Raw genomic sequence first — 19,374 nt, 5'->3', positions numbered from 1 at the left:
CCCTTTTCATAGTTCTGGTGATACTGGATCACCCCTCCCACCCCCAAGCCATCCTCCATTTCCAGTGGGCTTTGACCATATTGGAACACTTCACAACTCTTGATCGATATTTTACTTCTCTGACCTTGGAACTTGCTCTGACCTTTCCTGACCTTGCACTTGCTGTTCCATCTACCCATATGTTTGCACAGTTGCCTTCTTCATACCATGCAGACCTCCACCCTTTCCAGTGAACCCACTCTGACTTCTAGTCTCATATCTGCCACTCCCACAGCCAGTCTCTGTCCTGTCATCTCGTGTTAAGCAATGTTTGCATTGTTGTTGTTGTTTTTAAAGTGAAGTTCATTTATGAAAAGGTTTTCAAAGAGGACCTACTTGTGGTTTGCTGTTCCTACTAGGGAAAACTGAGAATATCCTTAAAAAATACTCTGGAGAAATATGACAAGTTCCAATCAGTCTCAGAGACAATCTTTTTTTTTTTTTTTCCTTCATTTTGTTTTTATTATAGCATGTTTGCTTAATTTACAGCAAGCAGAAAATAAGCTGGGTCTTGTTTTGATCCAAACATTGATGTTTTAAAGGTTGTACACAATATTTGTTAAAATCTTAAAGATTGTAATTTTGATTCAGTTCTTGTTGGAGTTGCAGTGATATCAAACAAATTCAACTGGATGATTTTCTTAGAACACGGACTGGATAGTCTGTCTTTCCCAAATTTGGTTGGTCAGTAGTTGGCAAACTATCACCCCAGCAGCTCAGTCTCTTCATCTACTCAATGAGAGGGTTGGGTTGATTGATCACCATGGGCCCTTCATGCACAATCTCCTAAAGATGCAGATGGCTACATTTATTGAGGTTGGACTATGGGTCAGATGCTGTAAGTGATGTCTGTATATTATCTGATTTAGTTCTTCTAGTACTTTAAAAGGGGATCTGGTATCATTTAGTCTCTTTAGATTAGAAAAATGACACTCGGGTAAAACAGACCTTGCTCCCTAAGGTCACGTAGCTAATAACCATCAGATTCAAGTATTAAGCTCCTAACTGTGTTGGCACATTGTCTGTCCCAGGGCCTCTGGGGCTTCGAAGCAGGAGGTTAGATTAGTTTCAGAAGAGGGATAGCTCTCTAAGAAGGAGTTGGGAGATTGCAGCTCCTATTAGAACTAGAAGCCAAGCCAAGCAAAGGCCCAAGTCAACTTGAAACTTATGTCTGTTCTTCCAAAACCCCATGAGGCCTTTCTTACGGATTTGGATCATGCTGTGCCTTGAAGCTGGATTTAGTACTTTTCACAGAACTTTGTGGAATTGAAATGAATTCTTTTAAGGTCTGTACTGCTCTTTTAGAATCTTGGTTTTCAAGATTCTATACTTGCTCTGTTTTCCTCTTGGTCTAATTCAAATCAATCAGGCACCTCCCTGCAACACGTTAACTAGACAATACACAACTCTGTGTGTAGGGGGGTGTAGAACCCATATAGTTATTGAGTTATATGGATTTTATTATACAATGCAGACATAGTTCGAATTTTTTTGGGAGAATTTGTCCTAATCTCTAAAATTAGATCAAAGTGCATGCACACACAAATACACACACACATATTTTGGACTTGTTCCTCTGTCTCTAATGCTTCCTCTGTTGACTGGCATCATCTGGTGTCTTCCAGAAAAGGATTTTTTCTTAAAGACAAGAAATATGTCTTTGATTCCACATCTGTTCACTTCAACTCTTGCTTTCTGTGAAGGAGTAGTTAGTTCATATTTGTTGGCCTTGCGATGAAAGGGCCTCAGAATCCATCTTCTCTACTCTGACCCATGCTTGCCTGATCATGGGAATCACCTGCATATTCTTGGGCCCGAGTTAGAACTTTGGAGTCTGAATCCTCAGGAGAATTGCCAGTAATTTCTTTTTAACATGCCAAGCAATTTTTTAAAATCATTTTTGTCACATTAAACCTGTTTAGTATCCCAAACAGGGTTGGGAAACTGATCCCCTTCATGATCACAAAGGGTGTATGAGCTTCACATATAACTACACAAAAGATTTTGGGTTTCAACTCTTTAGTTGTTTTTGTTTTTTGTTTTTTTTTTTTGTTGTTGTTAATTATTTATATATTTATTTTGAGAGAGAGCGAGAGGGTGAGTGAGAGAGAGAGAGAGAGAGAAAGAGTACACCTGGGGGAGCCGGGAGGCAGAGAGAGAAGCAGACTCCCTGTGGAACAGGGACCTTGGGATCATGACCTGAGCCAAAGGCAGACACTTAGTTGACTGAACCACCCTGTTACCCCAGCTCTTTGGTTTTAAAAAACAGATACACTCATTTTAATTCATGGAAAGGAAGATTTATAGGACAGATTATAGAGGATTATAGGGACATCGAGTGTCCTTTTGGGACTTCCAAGAATAAGCAGTGAAGTACAACCAGCCTCATGGAATGGAGGCTCTGTGGTTTCTTATTTGTCATGTTCTTGCTTTTCTCTGTACATTATGTTCCTCTCTCTACCATATCCTCAGTGTGTCTGTAGTCTGTAATGGCCCCTTGGTCCCAAGTCAGCTCACCCTCAGCTTTTTCCCTAGAGCCCACTGATTCTGTGTTTCAGTCTTCCAATTCATATTTCAAGGAGCTCACTCATAGGCTCAGTTAAGAGTGTTACAGATAACATTTGCAGAAAAACCTCATGATGATAATTTTGGTTCATTGAGGAAATGTTTGAAACCAGTTTGCACTATGGCGTACTCAATGATAGAAAAGCACTCCTTTGGGGCTATGGAACTAGAGGTACACTCATGACTAAAGAGCAGCAAAATGTGAGAAAAAAACTTTTTTAAAGATTTTATTTATTTATTAGAGAGAGAAAGAAATATAGATCATGAGCAGGGGGCAGGGAGAAGGAAAAGCAGGCTTCCCACTTAGCAGAGAGCCTGATACAGGGCTCTATCCCAGGACTCCGGGGCCATGACCTGAGTTGAAGGTAGACACTTAACTGACTGAGCCACCCAGGGGCCCCAAATAGCATCAAGATTTTGTATAATCAGAATTCCCAGAGTTTTTACTCCCTTCTAACTTTAGCTTGGATCTAAATAGTTCTTCCAGAACATACTTGGTAGCTCTGAGAAAGGATCAGAAATACAGAGGCAATCATTGAGGTGAGAGTGGCTTTTTGAAATGTTCTGTTTCACTTAAAGTGGAGCAGTGGCTTTCCATTTCTTTGAGAACAAGTTAAAAATTAAGAATCAAGCCTGTTTATCTTTTTTAGTTTCCATTTTCAAGTCCAGGTGAGTTGTTGTCCCAAGGAAGAACACAGAATGACCTGACTCCTTTGGAATCACCCAGCTTCTTTCTTGGGAATTGTACACAGATAATATGGCCGTGTGTTGGCTCTCATTGAGCAAAAGTTTAAATCAAAATAAAATTCCCTTCTGTCTGATCTCAGATTTACTGCTGTTCTGGGAAATGTCACAGAAGCAAAGGCAATGTTATTTCACTAAAAATAGTTGTCAGAAACTAAGAGTCATGTCAAAAACTTCTGGGGATTTTGGCTCCAAAAGCCCACTTGATGTTTGGTGACAAGTTCTTTGGAGGTCCAAATGATAAAAATGTTTAGAGAGATGAAATGGTGCTATATAAATGAGCTTACATATTAATTACCTGTTGCTTTTCTGCTCTTGTTGCCAGTGCCCATGACTTTGGGCAGGAAAGACTTGAAAAGGAGGTCAATCCCAAGAGTCAGTTTGTCTTCTAGCTGAAAGTGTTGATGGGTGTTGAGAGTAGAGCTTGCTGGTACAACTTTTCAGATTATCGAGGCTGAGGTCTGAAATTATATAAATCTGTTGTTAAATGTAAACCTTTGAATCTGGTTGTTAGTTTATCCACTCTGGTATCTGTGAGGCTTCCTCCCCCCTTATTGTGAGAGCTACAGAAGAACAAGAAAACACTATGTGTACCTGTTAACACTATTGGTGTCCAGAGATCAAAAGCTATCACACACAAAACAAAAAAGCCCAAGGTAAATACTGAACTTCTAATATGATAGGTATTAAAGAAGGAAAATTCTGTAATGGATAAATCTTGGAAATAAATTTGTTTTATCAGGTTTTGTGGGGGGAGGTGATGAGACTCTGATCAAGTTTTATATTATAACATTTGTTTTATATTAACAATTTTTGGAAATCCATTCCCAATCAGATTAGAAAAATATAAATTAAATTTATAACACTTCAATTGTTTTTCAAAAAATACTTAAATTATTTACCAATATATATATTTTTTTAACAATAAATTTTGAGAAAGGTATCAAGCATTTTCTTAGGAGGTTGGCTAATGGTTCCAACAGTAGATGTAAGGCTCATGGAAGTAAGGCCTGTGACTTGAGTTCTGCTGTTTCTAGGGTCCAACATAGTGTATATTACATAGTAGGTACTAGGTGAATACTTGATTAACTGAATTGTGGTATGGATGATGGCTGTGATTTGGTGAATGGAGGACAGGTTCAATAAAGGCATTAAGATGGGAACCATCCTGATGAGAATAGAGGTCAAGGGTAAGGAGGGTCTTTCGAAATAGCACAGTACAGCTAGGGAAAGGTCAAGCTATAGAAAGATATGAAAAGTTATGAGTGTATGTTTGGTAAGACAGGTGAGAGAAAACCATTGAATCCTATGAATAGGAAAATGATTAATGCTTTTAAAAATCTTGCAAGGTTACATAGAGGTGAGTTGGAAGGAGTGGAGAGACCAGTCACTTTGTTAGCTAATGAGGCACAAACCTACGTGATGAAAGCTGAGAAAGAACAAATGCAATTCTAAAGGAGAAGTGCTAGGACCCAGTGGCAGGATTAGAATAAAGGGCTGAAGAAGAAGCAGGAAGAAGGTCTGGGAGAAAAAGAGTAGAACTAATATCGAAGGGAATGGACAGTTAAGAAGGTGAGTCAGTTTGGGTGGGTGGGCTGTCTGGGAAAGAAGAGTGCCTGGATCAGTTCGTACTTAAGCAGAGGTAGGACCACCGTCTACCACGGGTTGGGTTTATATAATCTGTGAGGGGTTGGACATCAGGATTGGATTTGGAGATCCAAGAAACCTTAACATAGAGGAGACAGATCAAGTCATGTAAGATCAGAGAGAAAGTGAGCAGAAGGCAAGGATCCTGGAGGGCTAGAACGAGTGTGGTAGTGGTCAAACTGAATGCAAACTGAATGGCCCCCTTAAGAGTAGGTATCATTTTCTATTCATTTTTGTATTCCTGCCATGAAGCACCATGGCTAGCTCACAGTGGGAGTGCTCAATAACTCCTTGCTAGAAGAATGCAATTCCTGCCATGCTATATTAATTCATGGCAATTCGAGAAACTCAGTAGACTGCACATTTGACGTCCTCATTGGGGATATGATGATATTAGAGCAGGGGACAAAATTTTCCTTTTAGCATTGAGGATCCATTGCCTTCTACTTCTCTGTATGCTACTTTTTCTTGTCATGTGAAGCAGAATAAGGGAGATGTGAGTGCATCTTTGATTTACAGATTTTTTTTTTTTTTTTTTTTTTTGGTAAAAAGGAATAAGATAAGTACCAGAGTTCTCTTTTTCTTAACAAAAGAGAAACAAACTCAACAGCAAACTTATAAAATATTTACAGTGTACCTGGTATTGTGTAGGACCTAAAGACACTTAGTTCTGTCCTCGACAGTTTATGATCAAAGCCAGTTCTGACCTCATCCCTTGGGCCGCAGCATTTTGTGTTCTTGTTGGCTGGCATCTTCCATCATGGAGCAACAATTTTGCCTTGAACAGACCAAGCTTCTAATTCATAGTCCTTAAGAGTGGCCATTCCAAATGCACAGGTGTGAGATCAGCCCAAGGCTCTTTATCACATCTCCAGCAGACCATGATTATCCCTACATTCAAAGTATGCTGATTTTTGAAAACCATTGAGTTTTTTTTTTTTTAATTTTTTATTTTTTATAAACATATATTTTTATCCCCAGGGGTACAGGTCTGTGAATTACCAGGTTTACACACTTCACAGCACTCACCAAAGCACATACCCTCCCCAATGTCCATAATCCCACCCCGTTCTCCCAAACCCCCTCCCCCCAGCAACCCTCAGTTTGTTTTGTGAGATTAAGAGTCACTTATGGTTTGTCTCCCTCCCAATCCCATCTTGTTTCATTTATTCTTCTCCTACCCACTTAAGCCCCCATGTTGCATCACCACTTCCTCATATCAGGGAGATCATACGATAGTTGTCTTTCTCTGCTTGACTTATTTCGCTAAGCATGATATGCACATGCACCCGAATGTTTATAGCAGCAATGTCCACAATAGCCAAACTATGGAAAGAACCTAGATGTCCATCAACAGATGAATGGATCAAGAAGATGTGGTATATATACACAATGGAATACTATGCAGCCATCAAAAGAAATGAAATCTTGCCATTTGCGACAACATTGAGTTTTTTTTTAAAAACAATTTGGAATTTCTATAAATGCTTGCTTTATTAACTCTATATATCCTGTCAAGTAGATCTTGGCAATGTCTTTGTTTGTGGAATTCCTAAAGTCTAGAAGACCTGCCAGAGTATTTCCTTTGCTTTTTCCTTCTTCCAAACCAGGCTTTGAGGGGAGCCTGTGAGTGTGGGTTTTGTACGGCAGCCATCTTGGGTGGATGTGAAGGTTTAAATGGCACCTTTCTTTGCAGGTAGGTTGGCAGATGGAATACTCCTGGCAGAATGGACAATTTCAGGCTCTAAGCTGAGGGCAGGAAACCCCATTTTGAATTGTTTATTCATTCTTCCCTGAAGGGTTGGTATCTCAGTGTTGTACTCAGCACCCAGTGAGTTGGGTGGATTTTATTTGCTGCTTCTTGAAGACTTTTTTTTTCTCTTTTTGTATGAAGTTGAAATTAAAACATTTATTTTTTCTTTTTGTCCTCTACCTTTTTTTTTTTTTTTTCTTTGACAGAGAATAGATGTGTGGTCCAAGGCTTGGGCTTGGCATTTCTCCTTTGGACCAGCTTGTCCTATCTGTCCCTGTATTTATATTACCATGACACCCTGGCTTCTGTCTCCCAAACACATGATACTTTCGGCTCAGACTTGGCCACTGGCCCCTGCAGGGTTCAAATGCTCAGAGGAAGTTGAAATGGAAATGTTTCTTTGGGTCAGTCTTCTCCCTGGACTTTATACACTACTCTCTTTTTCTTCTTTCCCTTGTCTGTGGCCAAACAGGCAGCATGAGCTTCATGGGAGGACCGGTATAATGACATGGAATTGTTGTGGAATTCCTAAATTGGAGGATCATTGCATGATACATAGTACCCCATGAATTGGATGCATCTAGGAAGCCAAGCTTCCTTGGTAAATTCTACTTTGGAGGATGGAGTATGAGAAGGATAATAGAAGGTCCCTATACATTGTCATTCATTCACTGAATGCACATTGAGTACCCACCACTGGCCAGCCACTAAGAATTCTGAATTAAAGCCTGATTCCACTGGTAGTATAGCATAGCAAAGACATTTTAAGATTTGGAACCAGAATACCTGGCTTGAGTCTTGGCTCTGCCACCTACTGAGTTAGAAAAGTAAGCATAAGGCAATATATATGGGCACAGAAGGAAGGGCCTTAACCTTGGATAGTTGGAGAAAGCATCATAAGAGTGAGTAATATTTGAGCTGTTTCTTAAAAAATCACTGGAAGGAAAAAAAAAAAAGAATCACTGGAAGTTTGTTAGGTGGATGAAGTGAGGTGTGGGGATAGGTAAGTTAAAGAGGGAAAGGAAAAATCACATAAAATGAAAATGGGTAATGTGAGCTGTCTGGAGAGGCCAGAACATACAGTGTATGGAGAGAAACTTTTTTTCGATTGAAGTATAATTGATATATAATATCCTATTAATTTCAGATGTACATAATAGTGATTCAGTATTTTTATACATTATGAAATGATTTCCACAGTAAGTCTAGTTACCCTCTGTCACCATAGGAAGTTATTAGAATATTATTGACTATATTCTCTAGGCTGTACATTACAACCCCATGGCTTGTTTATTTTATAATTGAAAGTTTGTATCTCTTAATCCCCTTCACCCATTTCACTTCCCCTTACCCCTCCATCAGCCCCTTTCTCCCTCTGGAAATTAATAGTTTGTTTCCTGTATCTATGAGTCTGTTTCTGTTTCTTGTTTGCTGGTTTCTTAGATTCCACATGAAAGTAAAACCACAGAGCATTTGTCTTCCTCTGTCTGACTTATTTCATTTAATATAATACCCTCAAGGTCCATCTATGTTGTTGCAAATGGTAAGATTTCATTCTTTTTTATGGCTGAGTAATATTACACACACACACACACACACACACACACACACATCCATATATAGCACATTTTCTTTATCCATTCATCTATCAATGGACTTGGGCTGCTTCTAGATCTTGGCTATTATAAATAATGCTGCAAAAAACATAGGGTGCATATATCTCCTAGAATTGGTATTTTTGTTTTCTTTGTATAAATACACAGAAGTGGAATTGCTGGATGGTATAGTGGTTCTCTTCTTGATTTTTTGAGCAACTTCTACATTGTTTTCCATAGTGGCTATGAAAATTTACATTCTAGGGGGAGAAGCTGAGGGTATTGCTGGAAAGATAGACTAAAGCTGAGAAGATGCCATTTTGTGAAAACCCTTGAATGCCTTGCAAAGGACTTTGGACTTCAGGCTGCTGCCTGGGGTTCTCTAACCTCAATTTTTAATCAGGTGGGTCAAATGATCCCATTTGCATTTTTTACGTTCCTGGCAGTAGCACTAAGGTGACTTGGGGGAGGGAGGAAGACTGGTGGCTTTTTCTTAGGACAGATGAGATGAGACACTGTTGTTATTCATGTCAGTTTCAATAAAGCACCATTGATGCTTCTGCTATAAGGCAAGTCTGGTGAGTATGTGTGGGTGAGTGTTGGGAGGCTCTTCCAGAGACTGAGTGACAACTGGCAGATTCTCTGGTCATATGTAGCTTAGAAGTCCGAGGGGAGGAAGAGGGGAGGGGGCCCTGAGGTTCTCTGCTGTTCGATTTCAAAGGCCCCAGTGGTAAAGGCCCAACTGCATTGGCAAAGCCTCTTGGGGCAGTCCCTTGAGCCAGACAGAGCAACAGAGCACTCGCTTTTCTCTGTGTGAGCCTTTGAACCTCTTTGAAGACAAGAGGATTTTTTTCCCTCTGTTACAGCCAGAACATTAGTTCACGTTTATGTACTTTTGTCATTAGACTCCATGGGGAATCTATTCTTGATGAAAATCTTAGTTGCACACTTGGCTGGAATCCACAGTTGTTATATTTGTTGGATGCTTGCTGGACACAGCTGGTGCTCCTTCGAGCCCAGAGAACAAAAGTAGTGATAACTGTGTTGTTGATCAGAGCTAATTAGTTGACAAATGCTATTATTCTGTGTCAACCTAAAGGAGGGGATCAGGGGTCTGGCTGTTGTGATACTGGGGTGAAATGGGTATTTGTTGCAGTCATGTGGAGGCTGAATGGCATCACCAGGTTGACTGAAAAGTCCTATTGTGGTGACTGGATGGGAAAAGGAACAAAGGAAATACAGTTTCCTGCAAATTTATGACTTTTTATTTTATGTGAAGAAAATGCCTAAGTAGCAGAAATTCTGGAAAATCTGTCAAGAAATATTCCCATCTTAAATTTAAACCTGTGATGTTATTGTTATTAAGTGAGGTATGTGCAAGCTATAATGAAGCAGTCAAGAAGGCTGTTATCATTTAGACTTCAGAATGTGGCAGGAGTAAGGGAGGCTTTATTGATGAGGTGACATTAGAAGTGGTTTGGGTCGGCCAGTAAAGGCATGTGATGTGGTGAACACTATGTTATACACAACTAATGAATCATTAAACATTATATCAAACACTAATGATGTGCAATATGTTGGCTAATTGAATTTAAATTAAAAAAATTCACTTAAAAAAGTGAGAGAATGTTTTATGAACCTATAATTTCAATCTCTGCCAATTGGACTGTATAATATGAGGTAAGGGAGCAAAATCATTGTTTTGCCTGTGACTACCCAGTTTAAATGATATCCAGTTGGTGAGTTCTCCTATTTATAAAGTGTATGTGTATGTGTTAAACACAATTCTGAAATAATATACACAAAATCTGATTATCTCTCAATAGTGGGTTAATGAATTAAAAATTTCTTTTCTAGGGACGCCTGGGTGGCTCAGTTGGTTAAGCAGCTGCCTTTGGCTCAGGTCATGATCCCAGCATCCTGGGATCGAGTCCCACATCAGGCTCCTTGCTCAGCAGGGAGCCTGCTTCTTCCTCTGCCTCTGCCTGCCATTCTGTCTGCCTGTGTTCGCTCTCTCCCCCCCCCCTCTGATAAATAAATAAAATCTTAAAAAAAAATTTCTTTTCTACCTGTATTTTTACAAATGTGTATTTATTATGTGATAAGGAAAAGCAGGTTATCATTGTTGTAAAGATTTACTTGTTTTGAGAGAGCATGGGAGGAGGGGTGAAGGAGGAAAAAGAGAATCTTAAGCAGACTCCCCTCTGAGTGGAGGACCATGACATGGGGTTCATTTCCATTACCCATGAGATCATGACCTGAGCCAAAACCAAGAACTGGATGCTTAACTGACTGAGCTGCTCAGGTGCCACTCAAAACCAGATTGTTTTTTCATGGGAGAAAAAGCAGTAAGAAGCAGTCTTGAGTTAATATCCTTGTTTTAATGTGTACATGAGTTTGAGTACCATATAGTCCTGAGTGGTAAGGAAAAGACTTTAATATATGCAAAGTGTTTGAAGGGCAGAAAGGGTACAGGAACAGACCGCCCACACATGTCCTCTGTTTGGAAAAATAGGCCTTTTTAAAAAAAATTTCATTTTTTCAGTGTTTCGAGATTCATTGTCCAAGCACCACAGCCGGTGCTCCCTGCAATATGTGTCCCCCTTATTACCCACCACCAGGCTCACCCATCCCCCCAGCCCCTCTCCTCCAAAACCCTCAGTTGTTTCTCAGAGTTCATGGTCTCTCATGGTTTGCCCCCCCACCCCATATTTCCCTCAATTCACTTTTCCTTTCCTTCCCCTAATGTCTTCCATGTTATTCCTTATGCTCCACAAGTAAGTAAAACCATATAATTGACTCTCTCTGCTTGACTTACTTCACCCAGCATAATCTCCTCTGGTCCCATCCATGTTGATATAAAAGTCGGGTATTCATCCTGTTTGGTGGAGGCATAGTACTCCATAGTATATATGGACTACATCTTCTTTATCCATTCATTTGTTGAAGGGCATCTTGGCTTTTCCCACAGTTTGGTGACTGTAGCCATTGCTGTTATGAACATTGGGGTACAGATGGCCTTTTCTTTCACTGTATCTGTATCTTTGGGGTAAATACCCAATAGTGCAATTGCAGGGTCATAGTCTATTTTTAATTTCTTAAGGAATCTCCACACTGTTTTCCAAAGTGGCTGCACCAACTTGAATTCCCACCAACAGTGTAAGAGGGTTCCTCTTTCTCCACATCCTCTCCAACACATGTTGTTTATTGTCTTGTTGATTTTGGCCATTCTAACTGGTATAAGGTGGTATCTCAATGTGGTTTTGATGTGAATCTCCCTGACGGCCAATGATGATGAACATTTTTTTATGTGTCTGTTGGCCATTTGTATGTCTTCTTTGGATAAGTATCTGTTCATGTCTTCTGCCCACCTTTTGACATGATTATCTGTTTTTTTAAGCGTTGAGTTTGAAGAGTTCTTTACAGATCTTAGGTATCAGATCTTTATCTGTAGTGTCATTTGTGAATATCTTCTCCCATTCCGTGGGTTGCCTGTTTGTTTTGTTGACTGTTTCCTTTGCTGTGCAGAAGCTTTTTATCTTGATGAAGTCCCAAAAGTTCATTTTTGATTTTTTTCCCTTTGCCTTTGGAGACATGTCTTGAAAGAAGTTGCTGTAGCTGATGTCGAAGAGGTTACTGCCTATATTCTCAATGTGGAATTATAAGTCTTATCAAGAAGCTGAGAGAAGGACTTGGTTTCTTCCCTCTTGACAGATGCAGGAGTGGCCTCTGAGACGAGGATGTTTACTTTAGGGTGGGATTCTGGGGCTCCTCATCTCCCCATCCAGTGGACAGTGCCATGCTGGCTCTACCACAGGGATCTCACCAGGCCCACCAAGAAGGAAGAGCTGTTTAAATGCAGACATATCCCAAACACATCTTCACTGGCATAGAATCAAGCTGATTAGCTAAGTCTGTCCCCTCTTTTTATAATGTGGAAAACCAGTGCTCAAAATGATTGAATAGTTAGCCTCAAACCTTGCAGTTGGCTCACAGCAGAGCTGAGATTAGAACCCAGATCTTTTGATTCTCTGGGAAGTAACTCCCCTTTGACTCCACCCACATTTTTTCTCCTTGTGTTCACATCTACTGTCTTAAAGATCCTTAGCACAGCCAAGTAGTATACCTTGAGTGGAAAAGGAGCCCAGAGGCTAAGGCTGTGTTCTGGAAAGCCCCTAAGAACAAACATTTCTATGACTACATAGTTGAAATGATAAGAGACACAGTGAACTTCCTCCTTACAGAACTTTTTTTTTTTTTTAACTCTTGTTATTTCCCTTTAAAAGGCATATTACTGCCACGGAATCATAAATCATCATAAGCCAGTTATAAACAACCATTAATAGATGGAAAGAGCTTGCTTCATAGGAATTCTTGTGGAAAAAACTGTTCAGGAGAATTCATTACATTTTCCCATTGTCAGTTGGCATTGAAAGTTAGCTAGTAAACTTGTTCCTTTCCTGGGATATAGATATAAACCAAGTGGTATTGTCTTGAAACCCCACTGTACTTGGCGGGTGAAGACCATATCCGCACTGTCGCCCACAGTCATGGGCGTCATTTAAGATACTGACAGCTTAGAGAGCACCCAGAGAATTGCCAACCAAGATGCTGACACATTCCAGACTCCACACTGAGCAGTGGGTGCTTGGTGGGAATGCAATGCCATGTGTCTTTTATTCTCCCTGGTAATTGCGAGAGATTGCGATTCTGAGGTCATGGGCTAAGCAGAGATTTCTAAGACAAGCTCAGAAACACCAGACCTTAGAGTCAGGAGAAAGTGGGAAACATCACAGTTTGGGCTAATGAGAATAGCAGGAGACTACCAAAAAGAGATAACGATCTTGAAGTCTTATTTACTTGGTTGCTTTATGTGGACTTCTTCTGTTCCTGGCTCACAGCTTAATTCCTGCATGTCCAGTTTATCTTTTTTGTTTTTCAAAGAAGGAGAAAACATGCAATAGAATATAATAAAGCATATTCTAAAAACACTGTATTTGGCCTTTCAAATCATTATTTTACCTTATTAAATACCTTCTAGCCTTATACTATAGGAGATTTCTGTTATGGCCACTCCATAAGCCCTAATCAAACACATAAGGCACACCTAAAAAGACTTGGTCAATCAAAACCCACTAGCGTGAAAACAGGAGAGATAGACCTATGTTCAGGGAAAGGTGTTACAGCTTCTTCAAACCTCTTTCTGGGTTTACCAGGGTCATTGAGGCTCCAAGGGGACAACAACTTCAAGGATTCCATTCTTGAACTAAATAAATTGCCCACATTCATATGTGATAATGCTCAGTGTTTGTTAGGCTTTCACCTTGGTCACTTAGTTGACTCTCAGCAGCAGAGAATTGGGAAGAAAATGAAGCTTCCAGGGTATACAAAGTCTAGCAGGTGTGAATCCCAACTTGTATATGAAAAAAATATCTGATTGATTGGAAAAATGTATAAATACTACTTCCAAACCGTATTAAGATCATAACTACTAACTGTCAAAATAATCATGGTAAGCTTTTATTAAGGATGGTGCTATGTGGAATTCAATATGGACTGAGTCAATCAAGAGGATCCCTAACCTCAGGCTTCTGTCAGCTCTTAGCTAATATGGCTGTTAGGCAAAAATGCTCTTTATCTTATAAACACACCCTGTGTACAGCTGTATTGTGATTACAAAGTTTAGTGAAACATATTTTGATGATATGGTAAGAAACAAAACTGGTGGGGGTGCCTGGGTGGCTCAGTGGGTTGAGCCGCTGCCTTCGGCTCAGGTCATGATCTCGGAGTCCTGGGATCGAGTCCCGCATCGGGCTCTCTGCTCAGCGGAGAGCCTGCTTCCCCTCTCTCTCTGCCTGCCTCTCCATCTACTTGTGATTTCTCTCTGTCAAATAAATAAATAAAATCTTTAAAAAACAAAAAAAAAGAAACAAAACTGGTGAAACAGTGTCTGCTCATGAAAAAAATTAAAATGGGGGAAAAAACCAACACCCTCCAAAGGGTATCTTATTTCCAAAGAATAAGAGGATCCTGGTTACTCAGGGCTTGGGAAACCGTGGATACATAAGTTTGGAACTTTATTATCACATGGGCTTCTGGATTAGATGGGAATGCAAATAAAGTCGGTAATGGGAAGAAAGTAAAAATCAAATGACTAACAGAGCTAATGTTGTGTGTCACTGTGATAATGTAAAAGGACTACCAGTTCTACCAGTTTATTTTTAGAGAATGGATAGAAGTTTACAATCTATTTATGGGGCTCCGATATTACCCAGGAGAGAAGAATTTTCTTTGCAGCAAGACCAACATAAATGGGTTTAATGAGTCATAGTTTTCTTGCTGAAGGCAGGTTTTAGAACCTCCCCTTAGGGACCTCTGCCCACACTGCCTAACCATTGTGAGGAAATACAACTTCGTGGGGTCTCTATTCCTGGCCCTTTCCCAGCTACTGAGATTTTGGGGAGAAAAAGCTATTTGGGTAGAAAAATGAATGATGACTGATGACTGATGGTCATAATAAGCATGGCCAACACTTCATAGTATCTTAGTGACTCCTCAGCACCCAAACATTTATATTGGGAAGGTCACAAAGGATGTAAGAATAGGTCAAACATAAAGCCTGGGCTCTCTCAATGATTTTAGACTATATGTGGGAGGATTTTGGAATTCCCCTTGATGGTGAGGCATAGTGTTTAATCACACTGGCTTGGAGAGTGGTCTTGCTAAGTACGTCACCTCTCTAAGATGGTTCTTCTCTAATAGGGGGATGATGCCTGTGCTTCATGGGTTTGTGGTGTGGATAGAAGGGGATTAGGTGGACTGTCCTTGTTCAGATAGTTACTCAGCTAATGCTCCCTATTCTTTTTGGTCTCTGCTATTATAAGGCCTCCTCAGAAGAGTTTTCTTTTCAACTCTATGTAATATATACCCTACCCTTCTGCCATGCCTCCCTAGCACCTCACTCTGCTTTTGCTTTCTTTACAGTAATCATTACTCAAAACATATGACTCTGTTGGCTTTTTTTTTTTTTTTAACTGTGTGTCTCTCCCTAGAATGTATGTTTTATGTGGGTGGGACTTTTTAGGCTTGCTGTTTCTTTGGGGAGCGATAGCACATGGAAGGTATACGCAATAAATGTGTTGAATGAATAAATCAATGAGAGAAACAAAATGTAAAATGCTTTGCACAGTGGCTGGCACATAATGAGTTCTTGAAGGAATGAAATTTTTGCTACCAGTTATATGTGGATTAGCCCTGGGTAGAAAGCTCTTGTCTGAAAAGAATGGTTGCATTCTACTCCTGGTGAGGCCCAACAGAATGTGGAGAGTCCAAGGGCTGGTGATGGATGTAGCAGCACTCAGAGCAGGCCGTTGGAGGTGTAGGGTCCAGCCAACAGGATGTGGAGGAAATTCCTGAACTCCCCACACATGGAAACGTGGCAGTGCTTGGAGGTCACAGCGGGGTATTCTTAAATGCTCATTTGGGAGGTGATCAAGGCCAAGACAACAATGGTACTCCATGGTACACACCATTTGCTTCCCCCTTTCCTTCAGTTATGGGGATAGGGAATGGCCTTTTGCTTTGAGGCTTCCCTTCCGACCTAAACTTGCAAAATGGTTATTTGTTTATTTTAAAGTGCTGCATACAAGGTAAAGTCACAGACACAATTTATCAACTTGAACCTCTATATAGTGTTTCCTGATCTCCATATTTATGATAATCTTCATAATTCTTCAGGGTGTTTACTTATATCCAGGGGACAATCGTAGCTTCTTCTACTCTGTTTCTGCAGATGCAATGCAGAAGTTCCTCCTGTGTTAGGCATGGTCCTTGAGAAGCAGACACCAAGATAGTGTTAAATGTTGCAGGAGTTTTCTTGAAGGAAAGACTTAAGTGAAAAGACATAGACAGGGAGCCAGACAAAGTTGGATTAGCAGTCAGATGATAATGTAGGCCTGACTCAGTGAAAGGGATGAGGGGAGAGGCTAGGAGGGAGCAGGCCAGACTGCCAGGCAGCCTAAGGAAGCCTCCACAAAGCCCGTAGGAAGTCTTTGTGCCTGAGTCAGCCAACAAAGGAGTCCTAGGTCTCCCAGAATGGAGTCCTCCCACCACAACTTATCATTGGCAGTGAGCAGCCCTTGGAAAGTGGGGTCATTGTGCAAATAGCAGTGGACTTGAAAGCACTGTAGTTAGGGCCCTGGTTCAGTTCCATTCCCTGTAGAAGGAGGTGTGCAAGGCACATTCTCATGGCTACTATACTCCAGGAAGCTAGGTGATGCCATAATCATCCCCTAAAACTGGTTGCTCTGTGATGCAGTACCAGGGTACCAAGTGGGAAAGATGGTGTTAGGCCTCTCCCTCAGGAAATACAAACTAAATGGGTTAACACATGCATGATAATGGAGGGGGTAAAGTTGCTTCTTCCAGCAGCTGTCCCAGACACAGTGGTTCTCTGACATTCCCTGACTCAGGAATGTACCACTCAAAAGTAGGTCTGTGTCCTCTTAGATTCCCCTAAATCCATCTTTCCTAGAATGTAGCTTGTGCTCAGTAGGGCTGAGTCGGTACCCATTCCCATAGTTACTGCCTCAAAGGCCCAGAACCACTAGTTCAAGAGGTCAATCTTGGTGTACAGACATGTCAACTTATCTAATCTCTTTCCGCCATGACGTTTTCTATTAAAGGAACTGGTATCTCCTTCTTGTCCTGGGCCTTAGTTGGGATCAACCAGGTCCATCCAGATGATCCTCCTCTAGGGAGAATATCAAGGAGTTGGGCTTGCAATCCCCTTACTCTCAGAAAGTTGTTTGGGTTCCTAATGAAAATGTCCTCATTCTCTCCTTAGCACTTTAACATTCCTATACCAATATCTTACTTCTGGGGGAAAATTAGGAACACATGGTTCACTATCGCTCCACTCTATTCACTAGCTGAGAATGAGAGCAGTTGAAATAACATCTCAGACAAATATTTTCCGTAATCCGTAGAGAGTAATCAATACTTGGAAAGTTACTTGGCGATCGTGTCAACATTCCATTTTCTGAAGCATTCTTGTGCGCTCGACTTCATGGTCTCCTACCTTTTCATCATTTCTCAATCACTGGTTACTGTGACTTCTCAGAACCAAGAAGTCCTCTTTGTGTAGATTTGTGTCACTGGTTTCTGCTGAGTTTCTTTTCTTCTCCTAGAGTTTTGGTGTAAGAGGACCAGGTCTAGGGAAGTGAGTCGAGTAAATGGCTGATTTTGTTCCCTAGAGCCTCGTACTTCTGTGGAACGTTCACCATGTGATTTGTCCACGGGAAGAGCAACTGTTAGCAGGCAGCCTGGGTGCCCCAAAACAAATGAGAAGAAACCTTCCTGTGAGCTTGAGAACACATGCTGGGCGGGTGGGTGGGCTGGTGGGGGGGTGCTTTGTTTTTTACCCTTTTAGAGTTAGTTGCTCCCAAATAAGTGTCTGTAACTGGAGATGAAGGGATAGGCTTTATGACTAATTTCTCTGGGGAGCCTAAATATCCCCACTCCTGGCCCCAGTGTGTCGCCTCCCCCGTTTTCCCCCTGCAAGGTTCATGGCAGCTTTATGACAAGGTGGGTGTTTGTGACCCAGTTCAGGGTGGGGAGCCAATCCACTCCTCCCCGGCTCTGGTGTTCTTTCCATGACAGGGCTGACGCTCAGCCAGTGGAATCCCAGTGAGTTCAGGGAGCAGGCGGTGTGTGTCAGGTTGATTCAGCTGAGGAAGTCATGGCCTTGGTTTTGCCTTATAAGTCTGTGGTTCCGGGGGAAGCGAGACGGTCTCAGCTCGAAAATCCAAAGCTCTGAGCGTTCCCAGATGACATCTGTAGTTTTTCCAACACACATTTGGCCTCGTTAGTTGCTTGCACTGCTTTGATTGTGTAATCACACTCTGGCACATTCTTTGTCCTGTGGAATCTGTACATTTTCAGCTCAGACATCTCAGAAATGATCATTGAAACTTTTTTTTTCCAGAGTGGTTTATCGTAAAACAGAATGACTCTCACCGACATTTCTGATAACCAGGAGGAGGAGAGTGACAATGTAGGAGGGAGGAAGGTGTCGTGGAAGAAGTGCTGGCCTTGTTATTGAATAGCCAAAGTTCATGTCCTTCCTGCCTTTTTTGACTTGTGGAAGAGTTCTAAGCTTTTAGGGGCTCAGATTAATCTTCTGTAAAATGGAGAAAATAGTATCAACTTTGCAGGGCTGTTGTTGGAGGTAATTTAAGAGTTAAGCCAACGGACTCCCTGTGCTTTGTATAAATATATATGTGATGTGTGTGTGTGTGAGTGTGTGTGTAGTAGTTGTTCTAGTGTAGCAGTGGGAGAGGTATAACCTGATGGTATGGTTAAGGTTTAAAAGTGAGGAACTCACTTTTAAGCCTTCAGTAAATCACACACATCCTAATAGATGTACACAACATGCTTGCACGCACCCATAAACCTGCCCCAGGAATGCACACACACACACACATTCCTTGGAAACCTCTACTTTAAATAAATAATTTGCTTCAGAGGTTGGCCCAGACTACGTGTCCGTGAGTTATTCCTCAACCCCCCAGATTGTCTGGCAATGTTTGAACTGGGCTCTGTGCTGATATCCACAGAGGCAGTCCTCAACTTTCCCTTTTCAGCCATCAACTGGTAACAGGTACAATCAAAAGATGACAAATTGTTGCTAACTTCTTCACTAATATCTGAGATCTGAGGACATAAATCATTCTGAAACCTATTTTAGGGTATTTGGAAAAGAGAGCAATATTTCCCTCCAACTCTTGGAGGACCTCCCTGTCATTGCAGCATCCACGTTTTTCCAACCAGACTTTAGGAGAGGCCTTTTTTGGCACAGTAAGAAAAGATACAGTCCTTTCCCTTATGAGGTCTCTATGCCAAAATATTGTTCACATGCTTCTTAGCACATTTAGTAAACAGGTTCTTGTCTTCTAATTATGAAATGGAACCTCAGAAAATGTATTGGAAAATAAGTATAAAAAGATAACTCCTTCCTGGAACAAACTTTGC

The sequence above is a fragment of the Mustela putorius genome, unplaced genomic scaffold (genome assembly GCF_011764305.1).
Source record: "Mustela putorius furo isolate JIRA1106 unplaced genomic scaffold, ASM1176430v1.1 tig00003898_pilon_pilon_pilon, whole genome shotgun sequence".
Lineage (NCBI taxonomy): Eukaryota > Metazoa > Chordata > Mammalia > Carnivora > Mustelidae > Mustela > Mustela putorius.
This window is presented reverse-complemented; position numbering follows the sequence as displayed.